This window comes from Rhea pennata, chromosome 13 (genome assembly GCF_028389875.1).
Source record: "Rhea pennata isolate bPtePen1 chromosome 13, bPtePen1.pri, whole genome shotgun sequence".
NCBI lineage: Eukaryota > Metazoa > Chordata > Aves > Rheiformes > Rheidae > Rhea > Rhea pennata.
In genome coordinates, this window is record NC_084675.1 from 16845854 (window position 1) to 16866701 (window position 20848).

The 20848-nt window shown below is 36.7% G+C and overlaps 1 long non-coding RNA gene across 1 annotated transcript in view; it reads left to right on the forward strand.

The window, feature by feature from the left end:
- Nucleotides 1-4680: 4680 nt before the first annotated feature.
- LOC134146068 (uncharacterized) overlaps nucleotides 4681-20848 on the forward strand; it is a 149444-nt gene continuing 133276 nt past the window's right edge. The window contains exon 1 of the long non-coding RNA XR_009959772.1: nucleotides 4681-4780. This is a non-coding gene — a long non-coding RNA (uncharacterized LOC134146068). The remainder of the gene's footprint in view (nucleotides 4781-20848) is intronic.

Genomic DNA, 20848 nt, shown 5'->3' on the forward strand with positions numbered 1-20848 from the left:
TGCGCAGAATCCAAGTTTTATCTAACTCAGTGGGAATCGAACAGCAGAAAATGCTGTCTTGGCTGAGTCCACACCTCTTCAGAAGCAATTTGTCTTCACATCTTTCTTGGGGCCTACTACATCTGCTTATTTCTAGCACTTTACTGTGGGTTTCTTTGTGGGATCTGGATTTTCTTCCTAAAAGTATAGTGTCATCATGTAATTCCCCAGGCTTCTGTGCATTCATATTTTAACCCCCCTCTGCAGACTTGCATTTGGCCTGTGTCTCGGACAGTGGTTCCAACTGGCTGCAAGTGATTGTAAGTTTTTGAATGATAACTGATACGAAAATCAGTCATTTTTTTTTTATTTCAGTGAGAAGCAATCTAAGACTACAATTTAGCAAACATGGAGATTTGCTCTACTGCACAAGAATATTTATCCAGTAGTGATGCAAAGGAAGTCTAATGCTTACTGTTGCCAACTGTTGCGAGTTTACTGTTCTTCATTAGAGGTCTATTCCTGACCAAACTAGCTAGTATCTGGGCACGTTTGAAACTAATATCATTAAAGGCCATAATACTTTGAATTTCATTAATTCAGAAGTCTCATTGTTCTGAAAACTAAACTCATTTCTCATTTTAAATGCTTTTCCGTCAGAATTATGTTTAGCTATGTTATTCATCCAGAGAAATTCTACTTTATACCTCTAAATATATACACGATTGTCAATAACATTAATAGGCGTTACACCTGTATTCATAGACAATGGAGGCCTTTGTGCTTTCAGATTTACTGTTTCTTAACAGTAATGATACTTTGAGGGCACTATTGCTTTAAGAACAGCACCCATTTAATTTGCTTGGACTTTGAAATCTTCTGGTAAAGAATAATTGCCTGACATAGAGCTCCTAGGAGGTGAATGAAAGACATTTTCCAAGCTGCAAAGCAAAATTAGTAAGTGCCCGATTAGAAGATCTGTGTCACTACTACTGCTTCATTATGAGAATTCTCTTAAAAATTTCATACCAACACTTGCCTTTCACAATCCACAGCCTGGTGCTTATTAAGAAACAGAACAAACTGTATCTTCTTACCCCATACAGAATGGGAAATGAACCAGTTACAAGCTCTTTTGTAGCTGCACCAAGAGACTGTGGTATATGAAGACAGCATCTGTGGGGAACCAAGTATGTACCTTAGGTATAAAAGATCGGGATAACTAACTTCTCTCTTCACTGGAGCATGAGTTGCATATTTTCATTTTTTTTTTCTAAAAATGCAGGATAAAAAAACGAATATGAGGTTTCAGTTTTCAAATAAAGGAGAAGAAAAATGGCCAGACATAAACTGCAAATGAGAAAATGATTTCTGCACAAGAAAATGACTCTTGCAAGTGGGGTCATCTCCTAAGTCATCCACAGAATTTCTCATATTTACTCTTGCTTACTTCAGTTTTATTGCAATCTACCAAGCAAATGATTTTTATTCCGTGTTGTATGGTTATTCTTAAGGTAAACCTCCAAGTGTTTTAGCCATATAGGCCCAGGAAAGCAGATATCTAAGGCCTAATTCATCTTTGCACTTATGTCTGCCTAATTTTGGGATAATTTTGGGATAATCAAGGATGCCCAAAATTGGGGATTATGAATAAGCAGTCAGACTCAACAGACCACCTCAGACATTAACAATTTAGAAGTTAGGATGAAATCCTAAATCTAACTAAAAAATTTCAGTTAACTAATGAAATCACAGCTAAGAATTAATTAATGGTCACTTCTAAAAATAGTATTTTAGCAATCAAATATCCATCATTTTGCTCTCCAGAATTGTGTTAACTTCCAATGAAGAAAGACCAGTTTATAACAACAAATGCAATTCATATACATGACTTATGATAACTTCTAAAGAATCTCAATTTGATTGTTCCATTGCATATATTCTGACTAAAAAACTGGCTAATTAGCATGAATTGTAAGAGATGTGGTTTAATATATTTCCTAGTTTTCCTCTGTGCCTTTTCGTAGTAGAGGGGAAGAGTTATGTTATCAGAAGGAACCTCTTTCTTTTTTTTTCTTTAAATTCAGTGCTTTGGGCAATGTGACATTACATAGCAGCCTTATTATATTCAACTCTACAATGTGTTGCTCAGTCATGAGCTTGATGGTTGCATGAGTGTGAGGTAAGTTCAGTTCCTTCTTCTGAAGGAGATTCTTCATCATCATCTTGCTTCATAGATTTTTTTCTTCCTGGACTTACAAAAGTGCGCTTTTACAAAATATTCTACAGCTCCTACTCAGGGAGAATAAAGAGTGACTAAGTGAAAGACTGCGATAGAGGCCGTTATGGAACAAGCCATGCTGTTATGGGTTAGAGAACAGATTCTACATTTCTACTCTTTTCATGTCTTGAGTGTCTTGAGTATCTCCAAAAACTCTTGTTTAAGTCTTACCAGATTACACAATTAACTTATATGCTGTTCAGTGTATGCTGCCTTGACTTCCTTCTCTGTTTCTTCTCCCATCAGGACTGTGTGTCCTTTACTACAAGTTTTTCCAAATTGGGTTGTCCCTGTTAAAAAACACTCTTAGCTACCCTTCATAACAGCTACTGTAGACTCTCCCTCTTTATTTCTGATTGAATGTAATTGTGATTGTTTGTTCAGAAACTCAAAGGTGCCACATGTGCAGCCCACTGATGGTTTTCTCACAATGGAAAAGGGTCAGTAGTCTTTGAAAGAAATGAGATGACTTCACATAATCTAGTCTGGATTTAGCAGGTTAAAGTAACTCATGAGGTTCAACAAGGGCAAGTGCAGAGTCCTGCACCTAGGGAGAAATAACCCTAGGCACCAGTACAAGCTGGGGGCTGACCTTCTGGAGAGCAGCTCTGCAGCTCTGAGAGTGCTGGTGGATGACAGGTTGACCATGAGTCAGCAATGTGACCTTGTGGCCAAGAAAGCCAATGGTTTCCTGGGCTGCATTAGGAAGAGTGTTGCCAGCAGGTCGAGGGAGGTGATCCTGCCCTTCTACTCAGCCCTGCGGAGGCCTCATCTCGAGTACTGTGTCCAGTTCTGGGCTCCCCAGTACAAGAGAGACATGGAGCTACTGGAGAGAGTCCAGCGGAGGGCTACGAAGATGGTCAGAGGGCTGGAGCATCTGCCCGATGAGAAAAGGCTGTGAGAGCTGGGCCTGCTTAGCCTGGGACAGAGAAGACTGACGGGGGATCTTATCAGTGTGTACAAGTACCTGAAGGGAGGGTGTCAAGGGGATGGGGACGAACTCTTTTCAGTTGTCCTGTGTGACAGGACAAGAGGCAGTGGGCAGAAACTGAAGCACAGGAAGTTCCGCCTGACCGTGAGGGGGAATTTCTTCCCTGTGAGAGTGGCAGAGCACTGGACCAGGTTGCCCAGAGAGGCTGTGGAGTCTCCTTCCCTGGAGATCTTCAAGGCCCGCCTGGATGCAACCCTGTCTACCATGCTCTAGGTGACCCTGCTTGAGCAGGGAGGTTGGACTAGATGATCTCCAGAGGTCCCTTCCAACCTTACTGATTCTATGGTTCTATGAAAACACAGAAGTTTCCAAGCACTGTATATGTGGTACACTTGGGAAAATGTATACATTCAAGCATTTTGTGATACTTGAAATTTTCCTGAATTACAGAAGTGTGTTTGTGAAAGAAGAATGATAGGCGTTTTGGTTTGAACGGCTTGAAATTTACTGCAGAACTAGTAGGCCAGGGAACAGCAGGCTATCTGCTTTCAATGGCATTTCAATTTACTCACAAGGATGTAGTTGAGTTACTTAACATACTTATGAGATCAGCATCTATCATCTTCTGAAGAGCGATATCCATTGTAAAAGAAAAGAAAAAGGGCAAAGCTTCATTTAATAGCTTTCTAATTCTCAAAGGTCCTTAGAGATCTATAGCATTTGTCCAAACTATTTCAGCATTTCCTGCTGCTGCATTTGTCAAGGAAGAGGGTCTTCCTTGCAAAGTACGTGTCTGCACTTCAGTTTTTGTATTTAAGACACAACATTGCTTATATGCACCTTAGCAATGTTGTATCTTTTTGATGAACTTTTACCTTTGATGGGGACATTGTCTGTTGAGGAAGGATTTGGAAAATAGTCATCATGTGTTGAAGTGGAGTTTTGCTTACAGATCCACAGATCGTTTGAAAAAAATCTTTAATGAATAGGACTATTAAAGCCAGTAAGACATCTCAGACAGTCAGGTTCTACTTAGCGTGAGTATGAGTGTCAGAATTTACCTCTTCAGGAAATTCAGATTTCCCTAATAGTGTAATAGTCTCAGAAAATATTTCAGTTAAACTCTTTATTATATCCTAAGATTTATCGGGAATGTCTGTGATGTTACAGAAATGGCATAATTCTGCATAATGATATAATACTAATGTATGCCTGTAATTTCCATAATAACTTAGTATGAGTTCTGTCAGATAGAACGCTCTTGTCCCCAGACTACAGGGGTAAGGAGACCAGTTTCCTATAGTTTTTATATATGCTTATTTTTGTAAACCATCCATGACACATATTTTTGTGAACTGTAACGCTTATTCTCTCCTACCAATGTGTCACAGCTGTGAAGTGTCACAGATGGCGATGCTAGTACACAATGTGTGAACAATATGAGACAGGCCTGAAAAACCTGCTAGGCTTTGTGAGAGGTTCAGAAAGCTTGAAATGGACATGCACCTCCAGGCTTGAACAATTCTAATTAGTATTCGTCACAAGCAATGCTGTGTCTTTGGATTTCTAAGGCAACTCTCCTTAATAAGGTAGGAATGCTCTGTGTTATGTATCTACTTATTTCTTCTTTCAGAAGTCAGAATGTATAGGCCTATTTTTATTCCTGCTCAGTGGGATACATATGTCTGAGTGGTTTCCCTGAATTTATTTCCATAAGAAGAAAGACCTTTTTTTAAGGTTATCTATATGCCGTCACATACTGATACGTTACTTACAGCTCTAATCTCTTTTAAACTATTTAAAAATCAGCTGTTTTGCACTCTTTATTGCTGTGGTGTCAGTGGAACTTACGTAATTATGTTGGCTGAGAATTCATTTTTTTTTTCTTACGGAACTCTTTTAGTCAGAATTTGAGAGTTTAGAGAACTACAACATGTTGAAATGTATTAATACATATATATATATATATTTTTATAACAGTAGTGGGAGAAGTACTTGCATGTAATTTGTTTTAAAATAGTCCAAATAATCAAAGTCCAGATTTTACAAAAAAAAATCATTTGGATGCATCAGTGACTCAGTGAATACCAATATAAGTTATGGGCAGATACTCAACAGACAGAAAATATTTAAAGCTTCTTTTCTGTGCATTGGGAACCATTCAGTCAGTATTTGATGGACTAGAGTTTAACTTGTCAAGTTAAAGTAATTCTTAGATTGTCTCTAGATAATTTTAAAAAGAGCAATTAGCTTAGAAAATGCGATTTCAAATGAAAATCTTTTTTTTTTTAGTTTAATATATGTTCAGTTTGAAGTCTTTCAAACTGAGTTCCGTTACTGACTGTACTCTTAGAAAACATGTCTTGAGACAAGATAGAAACCAAACTTGAAGAATTGTTCTATGCAATATGGCAATACACTGTTCACTGACAGGTTTAGAGAATAATAGAAGATCTTGTCACTTGCTGCTTCTCTGTTCCTAAAAAGGAAGAGAGAAATAAGTCCATGCTACCGCAGATCAGTTACCCTTAGAGAGACTTGGTAATTAAATTAATATCTTAGATGCTATTTTGTTCAATATATTCCTACATTTATTCTTTAAACTTTCAATCTGTCATTAAGTATTTAAGGATATTTTAAGTCTCTACATTGAAAATCTAAGCTGATTTCTTTTACAAATGATGTTAAGCAGTCAGAGAGCTCAGTAAGCTATGGAGAGAATGGGAACATACCGTTTCTCAGTACGACAAGGACTTAAACCCACTCCTGGAAACTGATTCTTTTTCCAGTTAGCACTTCCTTATTTTATACTTTATCAGTAAAATGGCTGTAAGTAACACCTTTGACAGAGAGATGCAGTGAGAAAGTTTATGAACACTGCAAAGATGATCTGATTATTCACAGGATTTTATGAAATGATAAACATCTCCTGACTTTGGGAATGAAGACCTCAGCACTTCTTCGTCTCAGTCCAAATGTGTAACAAATATCTGCTCTTAGCATTTCCCTCACTGGAATTTATATAGACACTGAGGTCTCTGAATGGAATGCTTTTTTATTCAGCAGAAAAGCAAGTGCATGCTAACTTTGCGATCTGTCATAGCAAGTCTTGCACTGAGAAATTGACTGCTCTTATGAAAATTTACTTTTCTGCACTTAACCTGCTCAACAGGAAGCAAATCCTGACTAAATGAGTCAGATGACATCATTTGAAAGTAAAAGGATCTTGCTTTGCTTGAGAGAATATTTTTGTTCTTATCAATAATTCTGGAAAACAAGCATTCAGCTATTATCATTGTTATCTGGTGAAGGGATATGAAGGAGGATACACATAAGGAGTTACAAACAAAACCAGAACTCCTAAAACAGCAGTACCACATGGAAGAGATCTCCACACTGTTGTACACATCACATGGAAAATCCAGGTGTCTGACTTAATGTAGAGACATCTTGTGTCTACATTTTTTTCTGTACCATTGCATGAAGGACATGAAGAAGCTTCTTACTCTGAACATTTTCAGTGATTTAATAACTGTATTTTCTGCTTGTATCTACATTTCTCCCTTCATCAGCTTTCATGTTTTTGGACAAAGTGGATTCTGAATGCATATAAAATATTTACACTTTATTTTTTGTTGTTTTATTTTCAGGAGTGGCCTAGTATCCTGTGGACATTAGAACTACAATACAGCTTTTCTCTATGATTTAAAATGTTGTAGTGTCTACTCTAGAAACTTACTGTTATTATTCTAGCATAGCATTAAGTAGATTTATTTACAGAGAAACAGACCTTTTCTGGTACTGTTCCTTTATCTTTTCCTTTTTTAACAAATGATTAATTACCCTTGTTGTTGGAGGTTTATAAATTTGGGTCCTGCTAATACTTATATACATGCTTTTCTTTATGCCTGTGATTGTCCCACAGAAATGTTAAAGCCTCTATAAACTATAGTTTCTATAGTTTCCTGCAAGCTCAGGATTAGTGAGTTCAGTAGGGCTGTTACGGGGACAAGAGACTTCCTGATCTGATCCCCTTCCATTGGAGGAAGCCCAGCAGTACTGTCCACTCCTTTTTTTTTTTTTTTTTTTTTTTTTTAAGTTCAGTGGGAGTTAAAGTTTCTGTACTTCATAAGCAGCTTGAAATCTTGATGGATTCTGTTTTTGACAACGGTGAAAACCCTGTTTCCTTGTCTTGAAGATTCCATGCAACAGATCCATCATGATTTCTCTGGTTGATATTGGTTCAACAGAGTCAAGATTTCGTATCTGTAGCATGTTTCTCATCTGTAAATTCGTAACTATGCTGGCTGTATGTGGGTAACCAAAGCACTTGAATATTTAGTTCTAAGTATATATTCAGGCAAATCAAGGAAACTATTACCCTGGAGCAGCATACTTCAAACATTAATCATAATTATTAATCACACAAAGTTTTACCAGTAGCTTGAGTTTGATTTCTAAGTTTAGAGTAATTGTCACATTAGCACATATTCTGTGCATATGGCAAAAAAGATCTACATTAAATCATTCTGCCACAAATAAGTGTTCTGCAATCTGATTTAATTTGGTTTCATGGCATCAAGTGATTCTGTTTTTTTTAAACTATTATAATAGAAATGAGTAGTTTGGAGGTTATAGAACCTCACTTCCTTTCTGAATTGCCTGAGAAGGTCTTTGTTGGAAGTTAACTGACAATTACAGATGATTAGGATTTCTATAGTTTTTGAATGTATTTGTTATATACCATTAGTCACCAGGTGAAGCCTGTCAGTAATGGCAATACCCTTCAGCAGTAGCTTGGGAGAATTTAACACTGATTGATGGCAGGTCACCTGGAACTGGTTGGCAGAATTTCCAATTTTCTGTTGGGAAATTGCTTATTTCTCGAAGTCTATTCCCATTTTTACAAGTGGACAGCAAGCCAAGATTATACATTATTATGTGTCTAACTATAAAATTGTGATGGATGGTGTCACACATTTAAAGAGAGTTAAACATTCATTTGAGGCTGATTTAAAGCAAAAGGCTAAATAACTTTAAAATATAAGATATAACTTGTCTTTGGCTTTCACTTGTTCATGTGGATTCAGAACAATAGTATTGCATCTTAACTAGTTTTAAATAGAGACCTATTTGCTTTGTTATCATTCTTTTAAGTATTCAGAGGGTTATGATATCTTTGTTGTAAACACTTTTTCTGTTTCCAAGGTTTATCCAGGGACTGACTGACTGAGTAGATTAATGTTTTACTTTCACTTATGGGACCTAGGTTAAAATTCTGGCAAAACTGCATTGACAGAAAATCAAAGGCCATTCAGCAAAGCTTTCCCACAGTTCTTCTTTTAAATCATAAGGGAAAACAGCCAGTAACAACCAGTCATTTCCTGTTTCCAAAGGAATGCATGTTAAAAGCAAGTACAGACTTTTTATTCCATTAGCGTACAAAATGTATTATCTTTTTAAAACCTGACTGTATTGTTTTGGAACAAAGAACATATGTCCTACCATAATCTAATGGAAAATAGTGACAGTAGGAATAAGAGCTGATGTTATGACTCAAACAAGAAAATATGTTATATATTTATGAACTTCTCAAAATAGAAGCAAAATAATAATGGTTCTGATTTGAAATCTTAAACACAAATCTGAAGAAGTTTTCAATTATCTAAAAATCAGGCTACCAATGTGGATCGCAGAGCCCTTTCTCAGATGACCAGGATCCTACATGGTGCGTGGCAAGAGGCAGGGTACTGACTGCGCAGCTATTCAGAGTTAACCAGTGGGATATGCTGAGGGACAGCAGTGGAGTTACACATCTCACCTTCTTTACCTCTATTTAAGAATCGTACTTTCTGTGCTTCCTTCCTGATACTTGAAACTTGATTTCTTCCGTACACTGTGAAATGGCTTAAACAAGATGGGTAGGGGTGACCTTCCCTGCTTTTAAGTAGCCTTTAGCTCGGGCACGAAGTTTTTCTGAGAGGTAATAAATGTAGGATTTCAGCCACTCAGACAGAAGCTCTTCCACTTCCTGCAGTGTGTGTTAATTATTGGCTTTAGTATGAAGCAACCCTCCTTTGGCTGTATTTGACAAGGCAATGATCATTGCAATTTAATTTTATAGTGTACTTTTTCCTGCTGGTTTATGGTCTGCATACTCTGAATCTGCCATCAGGCTCAAGTGCCTCAGATGACTTACATCAAAGAGTACCTTGTTTCTGAACCCTATTTAGGAGCAGGCATGGCAGAGTATGGAGGTGCCTTAGCCATGTAAACACCGCAATAACTGGGCTCTCCCTGAGACAAATATGAGGAACTTCCTAAAAGTCACTCCTGGTGTTTAGGTAGCTGCTTGTGTCAATATTTTGTGCTAAAAGCAAAAACTTTACCTAAATCCCTCTTCTGTTACTTAGTGTCTTCCACGAATCTGCTGTTTCTGTCCAGCTGTTCGTCCTCACACCAAGGTTACAGACTTAAAGCCAAATTTTAATGTGAAAGTATTCCAAGATAAAATCAAAGGGTACTCGCAATAAATTAGGCCTCCTCTGTATAAACTTCAGTACTTTTAAAATCTAGCCTTAACGGAAATCAAAGATTGTCTTTTACAAGGTGCTTCAAGTGCTCAAGAGAATCCCAGTAGAAGATGGAAATTGGCAGTATTACTTCAGAAGCTTTTATATTCCAGAATTTAATTAGATGTGCCTACCTAGAAGTATGAAAAAATGTTTAGTGCTTTTAGATATTTTTCCCTTATGGACTCCTATTATGAAGAAGCTACTTAATATCACACGGTGTTGGATTCAGAAGTCTACTACTAAGAACAACCAAATGTACTATTTACTCTTCCGTCTCAAATTATACTGATTATACTTACTGGGCAAGTAATAGTGCCTTTTTTTCTAGAACTAAAAAATGCGTTTAGAATCTCTCTGTTTATTTTCAGTTCACTCACTTGGTACTAGATATTAACCTGTTTTTGTTACCTTGAAAATTAACTGATTCAGAATTGTATTGTTTTGTATGCCAAAACTAGATTCCAAACAAACATACTAATTAAGGTTTTTAATCCTCTGCAAATATAAGAAACTAAATATGTTTCTGCAATATTTGAAGTCATACAAGCCTTGCTTTATTTTCTCAGACCTAAAAGCCAATACTTGCCTATTTGATGCTTTTTATCAGAAGCATTGGTGCACATCAGTGAGAACTTTCTACTACCTTGAAAATGACTTTAGAATATTTCATTAGCAGACTGTCTTTCAGAACTCAAGTTGACATTCATGTTTCTTCACACCAGTCTTTCATCCACAAAACTCTTTGTTCTGCTGAACAGTTTCGAGACAATATGGGCAATCAAAAAAGCAAAGGCTTATGACCTATCTGCATCTTCCATTCCAACATTTGATCAGTCTTATTCAAATCTCATCTTTTAATACTCCTTTGAGAACTTTCTGAGAATTTTATTTCCTTTCTTTCATTATGATTATGTTATTTCAAAAACTTCAAACTTAATGAAATAGTAGCTCTCTATAAAGTGAGAGGCGGACGCCATTGGTGGCTACACATTTATCCATTTTCATCTCTTTCAATAGCCTACGTGAAAAGAATTTGAAACCTAGAATAGTGAGGAATGTCTTTTGTGTGTGTATTTTACAGTTTGAGAGATTTGTGGTTGCCTTCATAGTTGTGCATTTTCTTCTTAACACTAAAGCATGAGAGTGGGTTGCTTAGCAGTTGTAAGAAGGTAGAAAGCTGCCTGCAATCCATATAGTTACGAAATTAAATGCAGTATATGTATTTAGAAAAACAAAGATCTTTGTTACAGATCAATATCTCTAGCTAAATTAACATCACATGACATTTGTTCAGTCTTTGCCACATATACTACCGTGACAGCTGCCTGCCTGTTTTCTGTATATGAATGAACAGTTGTGCTCCAACTGGATTAGTGGATGCATGCAGTCCTCTTGTCTGCACAAGCAGGGCTTCACTCGCACATTCACTTCACAAAAGATTTGGAGATGCAAATTATGTTGCTGGTGTGGGAGGTAACCCAAGGCTGAAAAACAAACAAAACCAGACACATTTAAGTTAAGGCTGCTTTGGGGCTTTTAGTTCCCTTCTTTGCATGCCAGTCATCTTGGTTCTCCAGCCTATGGCAATAACAATTAAGCATCCCTTTTTCCACATGACTACTCAAAAAAATGATGTCATTACATTGTTGATATTATGATATTTTGCATAATAAGGTTACTTCTCTGGAGTGTATTATTGTTTTGGCTTCTGCTCTGAGATGCAGTGATTCATTAGTGCGTGTAGTGTATAACTGGGCCAGATTCTCAGCTGGTGAAAGTTTATACCCCAGCAGGTAGTGAACTGATGAAGTCTCTTCCATTGCACAAAGCCATACAAGCTTCATCAGCAAATGTTTTCCTAGATTTTATCCTACAATGGAGAAAAAATTGTGCAATGTCTGACAGAAAAAGTTTATGTGCCACAGAAGTTCAACTGCTGATGAATGAAATCTTCTCTGTCAGTGGTTGCATTTCACGACCAGGTAAAATCTTTCTGTTCGCAGGCAGATAAAATCTGTTCTGGCAGTATCTGTGTTTCTCTGTAGGTAAAATGTTCTCCATCAGCAACTATACTTTCTACTCAGATATAATTTTCTCTGTCAGAAGTTGCCTCTCTGTAGCAAAACTTCAGAAACTATTTCACGTATGTTGTTACTCCTGTTGTCACAAAATATTAAAGATGTTAAAGCACTTGAAAAGCTATGAAATAGATTCCCCAAAATATTACTAAATGAAATATGTAAACCTCTGTCTATAACATTCTTGATGTCAAACCTCAAAAGCCAGGAAATAAAAGCTTAAGCCATATTTTGTTCCTTGTATTTTTTCCTTCTCCACCAACAAACATACCTTTTATCACTACCGTAACTACAGTTACCACAGTTAGTACTGGATGTACTTGTTTCTCTCTTTATGATCAGAGTTGTCTATAGAAGACTTCTGTCCATAATGATGATAGTTCATTTTTATTCTTGCATTATTTATAGAAGAACATTTCTGTTTCCTTTCCAGTGTTACTTGTGGTAATGCTTGCTTTCTTTGTCATTCACTGATGACTGATCACATCTCAATTTCTATCTCAGACAACAAAGTAAAGAAATGCATCATTGTTACTTTTACTTAATAAATGAGATATTCAATTTTAACAAACATTTAGGGAAGTAATGGACTTAAATGCAGATGAAACAGCCCCTAGAACTGTCACAGCTAATGGACTGACAAGTACCCACAATCTCTCCAGTAGATTAAATAGGTTAAACAAATTAAATGAATTACCACATCACTGACTCCCATGCTACTTGTGAAATAATAAATGCCATTTAAAGCAATATATACACATCAGTATGCAATCTGAATAGAGATTGTCACGTGCATTGCCATGAAAAGCAGCTTTGTTGTGCTCTGAAACAGCAAGATTAGTTTTCCAAGTACACTGTATAATTCAAGCTCAGATACAAACAATGCAAATTTTGGTACTATCTTTGCATTGGTACTATCTCTGATATTTGTCATTTAACTTGCAAGGTATCCATCTATTAGTGATGGAATGTATCAACCTGAAATTGTTTCTAACCTGATGTTAATTTGGAGTAACTTTCTTTTCAGATACCATGAAGGAACTGGCTGCTGAAAGGCTTATTCAGTTTTTGCAGTTATATTGGGTACAATAAGAGATACTGTCATTTCCCTTACAGGCAGGAAAACGCTATTGGCGACAGTTGCTATATAGTTAACAATAGCAACAGTAGTTTTAACTCTTGATTAATCATGTTGTGTAATGTATAAATCACACAGTGTAATGTATAATATTAAGAGTTCTAAAGCCTGTAATTAATTTAGCCTCCTCTGGCTGGGGGCCATGGGTTAGTGTACACTTTCTAGTCTACCAAATTTAATAAACAAACAAAAAAGCTCCAAAATGAAGATATTTAAAATGCAGGAAAATACACTTTTCCAGATTTATGTGGATTGAAATAATTTTTCGCAGTTAGGGTCAAAAGGGCATTCTGGAGGAAACATATTTTGAAGTCAATCCACACAGTAAAAGGATACGTAGGTCCATTGTTTCACTCCCAGACATTTTTTAGCAGTATGATTCCATCGATTCATGAACTGAAGAGAGTCCTAACGTTATTTTTTTAGAGTGTAAAGCAATCTTCTCTCCTTTTCTGAGTGAATGGAAAAAATCTGTAGACATTCTCCTTTACAAGTGCTTCTAAGAATATAGTATTGGTAGTTACACAATTTTTGAACTCTAAAAAAGCAGTGTTTTGTTTTCTTTATAAAAATACTGATGTTGCTCTGCTGCTATTCCTTGCATTAACAAATCTTTTTTTATTGCCTCTAAGCAGCATTTTATGATACTTGGTAGAAAATTTAGTAAGGGAATTTGGAGATTCAGTGGTCTGTTCTTTCACTGGCTTAGAAATCTGGTCTCGCAATTACGTACCATCATCAGTATATTTTTCTTCCATAGGTGATAACCACAGCCTTAGTTACTGCATTCTCAATGCTAGAAAATTAAGAGTTAAACCTTGCCCTTATATTCCTGAAACTTCTACCACACAAAAGGTATTCTAGGTAACACAACCTCAGGAGAAACTGTAAATGGTCTTAGTGAAGAAGAATAAAGCTGTCTTGAAGCATTAAACATAGCACTAGTATAGCCTCTCTAGACTTCATAAGGATTTCTTCATGCTAAAAAAGTAAACTTTCCAATGCCTTCCTTGTAGTAGTAAGCAAGGAAAGAACAGCCACAGGAAAGATTTTATAGTAAGGTTTGATTTTTTTTTTTAAGTGACTTGCTTATTGAAGGTGAGCAGTTCAGGTTTGCAAACAAAAATTAACTGAGAAGGTCTTCCTCCCTCCATAAAATTTAAACTATTGTGATCAGAATTTTCAGATATGAATAAGACAAGGAACCTTTAATAGGAGCTAAACAGCTACTTCTGAATATGATGCCTCTTTATGAACCTTGAAAATTAAACTACCCACAGTCACTGGTTACTTTTGGACAAGCTGGCATTATAACATATTGATAGAGACATTAGGGAATTATACTGGAATAGTTAGAAACTGAGTGAGTTGATTGTCCCAAGTGTATTATCATTTAACAAGCTTATTAATTATCACTATTTTAACAATTAATAGAAACCTGTCTTGCTGTAGGCTATTTTGATAACTGTTAATTAAGTATCTACAAAATCCTTACAAAGTCCATGTGCTACTAAGAATGAGATTAGGCATTTCTTGCTTATGTAATTTTGAGCTAATTAAATGACTATTAGATTTATCTTTTAAATTCTCAGTAAGTTCTCTTTTAACAATCATATTTAATTAAAAAGCAGTATCTGGCTTGCTAAATTTGAATGAAATGCTTACTGGAGACGCTAAATTAAAAAGTGTTAGTAACATTTTACTAGTGAATAAAGGACTAATACACGTTTTCACAATTCAGGGTAGCTGTCCATCTCATCAGAAAGCAAATAAATAGACAGGAATTTTCAAAGGACCATGATTTCCATGGGTTCTTCAGAAAATACTTGTAATAGAAAAGCAGATGAGATTAGCTGCTATTCTACTATTGCTTAATCAAAACTGAATGAATTACCTGACATTTTCGAAAACATACATGGGAGGCACATGAAAACATAGTGGAAAAAATGTTTAAAAAATGTTTCCTTCTGTATCTGTGAATAAAAGGAGAGCTACCAGAACATGAGTAAATTTAGCCCACCTCAAAGAATTTTGACAGTATTGGGCAGAGTCTTACTTAATTAGGTTTTAAACATATTTAAGTATCTAAAGCTGGGAGTTTCCAAAGTGTCTCGTTCACAGTGAAATTATTTATTGTAAGGGCACTAAAATAATTTTCAAATAATGCCAAAGTTGTGTTTGCATATGGTTTTATGTCTTTTATGGTCTTGTAGAGTAGTATGCATGCTTAAGACATTTTTCCTGCATCTCTTTCTTTGCCAACCTGACTTTTAAAAATGTATATGACGTGACTGGATTGTACATCTCTGCTGTAAAAACAGAAGTTAAAAAAGTGCCATTAAGAGAAATTAAATTTTGCCTTTTGATTTCAAAAGCAGCAGTAGTGGTGGGGACACTGTTAGGTTTTCTAAGAATTAGTTTTAATGTTTAAACCCTGCTTACAGGAAAATGTGAAAATTCCCTCTCTATATGTTATTACCTCACTATACTATTCATGACAAGTTCATTGTGCTTTGTCAGTGTCATAGAAATTCGTTGTATTTTTTGAATGCGAAGAGAAAGGCTTAACACAGAGAACAGAATACTAGAGAACTATGTTTTGCATGAATTATGGAAACTTAGTAACTGAGAAGTACAAAAAAATAGAAAATTAGGGCTGGAAAGGACTCAAGAGGTTACTTACTTCCCTGTCTTTCACTTTTTCTTTGTTATTCTTGATCAGTGCTTGGCCAACTTGTTTTTGTATTTATATATCCAAAGGTGGAAGTTTATACTATCCTTTGGCAATTGATTCTGTCATTGTTTCACTGTTCTTACTGTTAAAAAGCTTTTCTGAGGTCTAACGTGTTCATTTGGTGTAATTTGAGCCCATTACTTCTTGTTTTATCTTTCATGGATACACTTAACAAATCATTCTCTTGTTCTTCTCTGCAGCTGATTTTTATATATGAAGGCTGTTATCATATTCTACCTTACCCTTCTCTTCTTTAGGCTAAAGTATCCCAATTAATTCAATTTTCCTGAAAGATCATTTCTTCTGTATTTCTAATTATTCTTCTTGTTCTGCTTTGGTTCTTGCCATACTGCCATCCAGTGCTCAATGCAGTACTTTAACTAAATCTTAGCACTACTGAAAAAAGCAGAAAGAGCATCATTTATGTCATACAGCCCTGTACTCCTCTTATGCATCCTACTATGGCATGCTTTTTTGTAACATGAGATTATTGACTCACTGCAGATTATGATCCATTAAAGACCTCATATTTTCTGCAGAACTTTTGTTCAGCTAGCTGTTTCCTATCTAGTGTGACTTGATTACTCCTGCGTCTGTGTAGAGATTTGCTCTCATCCCTTATCAGTTGCACTTTGGAGCATTTTTCCAATGTGAGAGTACCATTTTGAATGCTATTCCTGCCCTCTAGCAGATTTTGAATCCCTTCCACCCCAGTGTTAACTGTGAATTTAATACCTATTCCATTAGCCAAGTAATTATTTAATGATACCAGATACAAGGCAGATTGCAATGGAGACTCACCTGGAACATCCTTTTAGTCAGGCCACGAAATACTCGCACTTAAGTTAAGGCTAAAGTTTTCATTCTATTTTTCCCTCCCCCTATAATCTTTTCATATGTAAAGTGACTCTACAAGTTAAGAAAATATTGTACAAAGCAATGCCAAAGTTTTAAGGGAACCAAGATGAACGTGGATGAACTTCTCTAAAGTTCTAGTATATTAGCTCTTTCAACATCTTTTTTCCTTTGGGGTATTATTCCTGTAAGGAACACAAAGAACTGCTGGGGATTGGAATAGATTACCAATACCACCTGGAATAAAGATGGCATTCCTAAAGCAAGAAGACTGCCATCACTTGTCAAATGGCATCTCTGCTTCATTGTTACCTTTTTTTATTTTACTTGGGCATGTGCAGTTTAGGCCTTGAAAACATGAATCTCTTTTGCAATAATACCTTGCAGAGAAGGTGCCCTGGATGTAGTATCTGGAGAACACAAATCCAGTATATTTGGCTTATCTTCAGAGAATGACACTGTGCTTTGAGTCCTGTGTCATAAAGATGACTACAGATGAAGTTAGGTTACACTTAGCAAGTACATCTGAATTTATTCAAGTAAAACTACTTTACGCATCAGACTTTGACAACATTAAGAAATTTATCATTTGTTATGAAAAAAGAATTGAATCAATAACTGATATACATGTTTACAGCTGAATGTTTTGAGTTGCCGGGCACACAAACGTAAGTTCAGCTTCTTCAGTGTGACTTGGCAAACAACAGGCTTCAGTAGTGCCTAATGTAGAGCTGTGCTAATCAGGTATATCCATAAACTTAGATGTTATTGAGCCATTGTTACAGCCTTGCAGCTAAGTGCAGGAATCTCTCTAAGGGTGTATCATTAAAGACAAGCACTATCTCAATTACAGGGTGAAGATAACGAAAGGCTCTTTATATTTTCTTTATTTCTGTCTAGCTGTGCATGTGTTTTCCATCTTTCAACTGTACTCTCTTCATTTGATTTATTTCCTGACATTAAATGTTATCACAAGTCAGGAATTGTTCTCACTTTATGTTTACTACTACAGATAACTATTATCTCTCACAGTCCTGTTGGCTTTATCTTTGTGCATTTCAGTGCCTCCTTCAATTATTTCATTTTGAAGTGCTTTACTCCTACCTAACTACAGATGCAAATATGTGCAGTCCTGCAAATACTCTAAGCATCTGGTTCTGAAAAAGAAATACAGAACTTCCAAGTGCAGTACCTCAGTGCATCTCTGTGATTGTAAGGTACCTGTTAATGCAATCCAAAACATTTTGCTAAGGAGATGTGTGCCACCATAACCAACATGCAACTGCTTAAAGCAGCCCAGCAGAAAAGGGCTGAGGAGGAGTAAAGGGTTTACCTACTATGGGGAAGTATCTGCTTCACAAGCAGAAAACACCTCCTGAGCTTCCTCTTTTTCTTTCTCTCAGAGGGCGTAGTGGGAGCACTCAGCTGTTGTCAGTTTCTGTGTTGCTGTTGAGTGAATGTGTCTCTTCTGGGGGAATGCGGTATCCATCTGCCCCAACACTGTGAATAAGGAATAGTTTGATCAAACATGATATCAGCTGTACTTTAAGATATTTTTAGGTTGTCATAATAGACTTTGACCCTAACGTATCTTTTCCTGCTTTTGATGTGTTATCCTTCAACTCTTAGTAGTTCGAGTAACACTGCAGGCATTACTGTGCACGTATATCTTGAGGTCAGAATATTTACTGTGCTTTCTATGGGACTGTCTCTCCACTTAAGAATGACTTTCCATGGGTTATTGTCATTTTTTAGCAGATCTATTAGGAGCTTTGAAACTGAAATGCTGGTTCAGCTTTGCTTTTTGACTGACTGATTATGGAAGTGGTGATAATATGATGAATCTCAGTTTTCATTCCTAGGAAAATTGCAGGAACTCACTGCACTGATGTAAACCCAGTTCTGCCATCAAGTTACTGACATACCATACTGCTTTGCCTGTGACTGTCACTACAATCATGTCTGTCAGTCTGTCAGTTCATCTACTTTATAAAAGTCTGACTTGTCTGTAATAATGAAGTACTTTATATGTGGTTTATTGTGGAAAAACCTATTCCTGTTTTAGTCTAGGTCCTGATGCTGTACAAGTCATTGTTTCTTTTTGATGCTTGGCTTACAGTTTTTCATAAGCATCACATCCATCCACCAGATCTCAAATATTGTTATTAATCTTAGTCCAGAACCTTTAGCCTTCTGGATACAAAATTTTGTTCTAGATCAATGTATTCCTGAGAGAGACTTTGTTTTCAATTCAATTCAAGAAATTTTTATATCCAAATAATCTCAGTAATTCTGATGCTGTCAAATAGCAGGTGGGGCTACTCTTACAGTTCTTGGCAATTTAAGCGGAGTGATGGATGTTAGCACCTGTAAATCTTTGTGTGTAGCGCATTTCTGAATTACTTCCAAACCTTGTCTTGAACCTGCCATAGGATTGGTTCAAACAGTGCTTCCTGAGATTTCTGTAGCTGTTTTTTTTGTGATCTTGCAGTCCTGCTCTGCTCAGGACAAGAAGGCAGCCAAATAGAAATTGATTTATTTCTGGACATGTGTATTTCTAAACCTTAGCCTTGCAGCTTCAGTAACATAAAATGGAGGGTTTGGGTGTTCTTAGCAGTATTCCCATGATAGTATTATCCTGGTCACTCTTCCTGCAAGGGCAGGAACTGCTCTACAAGGGAAGGTGAGCTTGAAGTTGATCATGACAGCAAGGCAGGCTGGGGCAGGGATTCCACCACTAAGGGGACAGTCTCAGAGTACTTGAGCAAGGGGAGCAGAGCAGGTCCTGTGACAGTAACCAGGTTCCTCCAAGAGTTGAGATTACCAGAGATAAGTCCATAGAGAAGTGAGAAGGAAGTCGAACCAGTGGGTCAGGGTGTGGGTTTGGATCAGGCTTGTACATGGGCAGGCACATACATGGCTGCAGGATAACTCAGGCAGAAACCAGGGGTGAGAGCCTGAGCTAAAATGCTGCTCCTAAGCTAAATAAGCTGAGGCTTCTCTTACAAACCAGTCAGCTGCGCTACTGAGGCTGGTCTAGAGCCATGGCAGCCAAACGCCCAGGAGGGAGAGAGTGGGAATGCCTTCAAAGCCCTGGCAGTTATGTCGTTTTCTGCTCCAGAGATTCTCCATCTTTAGCATGCAGGTTAAAGTTTTCATGCATGCCATTTCCTGTTGCACCATTTGAAATAATAACCTTAATTCAAAACAGTAACTGCTTCAGGCTTTCTTTTTTCTGATACTCCATATACTGTCTCTATGTCTTTGATATGTATTTTAATAAGTTAATGCTGAGTAGTGCAAAAGATAGCCAAATGTATACTGAGTGTTTGTCTAGCAAAAGTCTTGAAGACAAACAACTAAGACAGTGGAAGGGATTATTTTCTTATGATTTATGAATCTTACTAGCCATCAAACTGATCTGATCTCTATAGATTGGTCCGTAAGTTCTTGCCCATTGTTTGGGAAGGGCTCATAGCTCTTGCTAGTCTAGGAAGTACTAGGAAGCTGCTTGTTTGTTTTCATGGCTCATTCTTATAAACACATGAGGTTGTGTTAAGGACCTGCTACTGCTTGTGCTGTGGTTTCTTCTCCATCTTCAAGTCTTTCTTCCATACAGCAGAATGCCATCAATCAAGTAGTTCCACTGTTAGATCTGGCCAGCAGAACTGATGGTCTTTTGCTGCTTGCCGCCTGCAAGCTCTGTCTCTGCTGGTATGCGGGGAGGCTGCTGTTCCCCTAATTCTGCTAGTATTCATCTTTAAAGTATAGTAGATTTTGTTAAATCAAACAGGTTTCTGCAGAGGTAAGTATTTAGTAATTAACTGGGCTCAATACTGTGTTTAGACTGCTTGGGTCTTTGCAGATTTACAACTTGCCTAGTATTCTCAATGACTTTCTTGATATTTATTTAGCAGTGCTGTGATTTTATTTTTTTTGTTTGTTTGCTATATTGCTCCCACTATTTGATTTGTTTGTTTGCTTTAATTGAATGGGTGTTCTGCAAGACAGGTGTTGTACCGGTTGAATTGTTTTATTTATTTCCAGGTGTAACTCTTGGAAGACATCTCAGTCTTTCAAATACAGTTTGGTAATTTTGGGCAGTTTTGCTATAGGGATACTACAGAGAATTGCCTGCTCTGGATTATTTTGTTTTACTTAATCATGTATTTTATTAATTATTTCTCCAGATCTGTAAGTTCAGTTGTTTCAGCTGTTAGCAATGTTTCTTGTATTTTTATTATCTGTACCTTGGATTTTATACTTTTAGTTTGTAT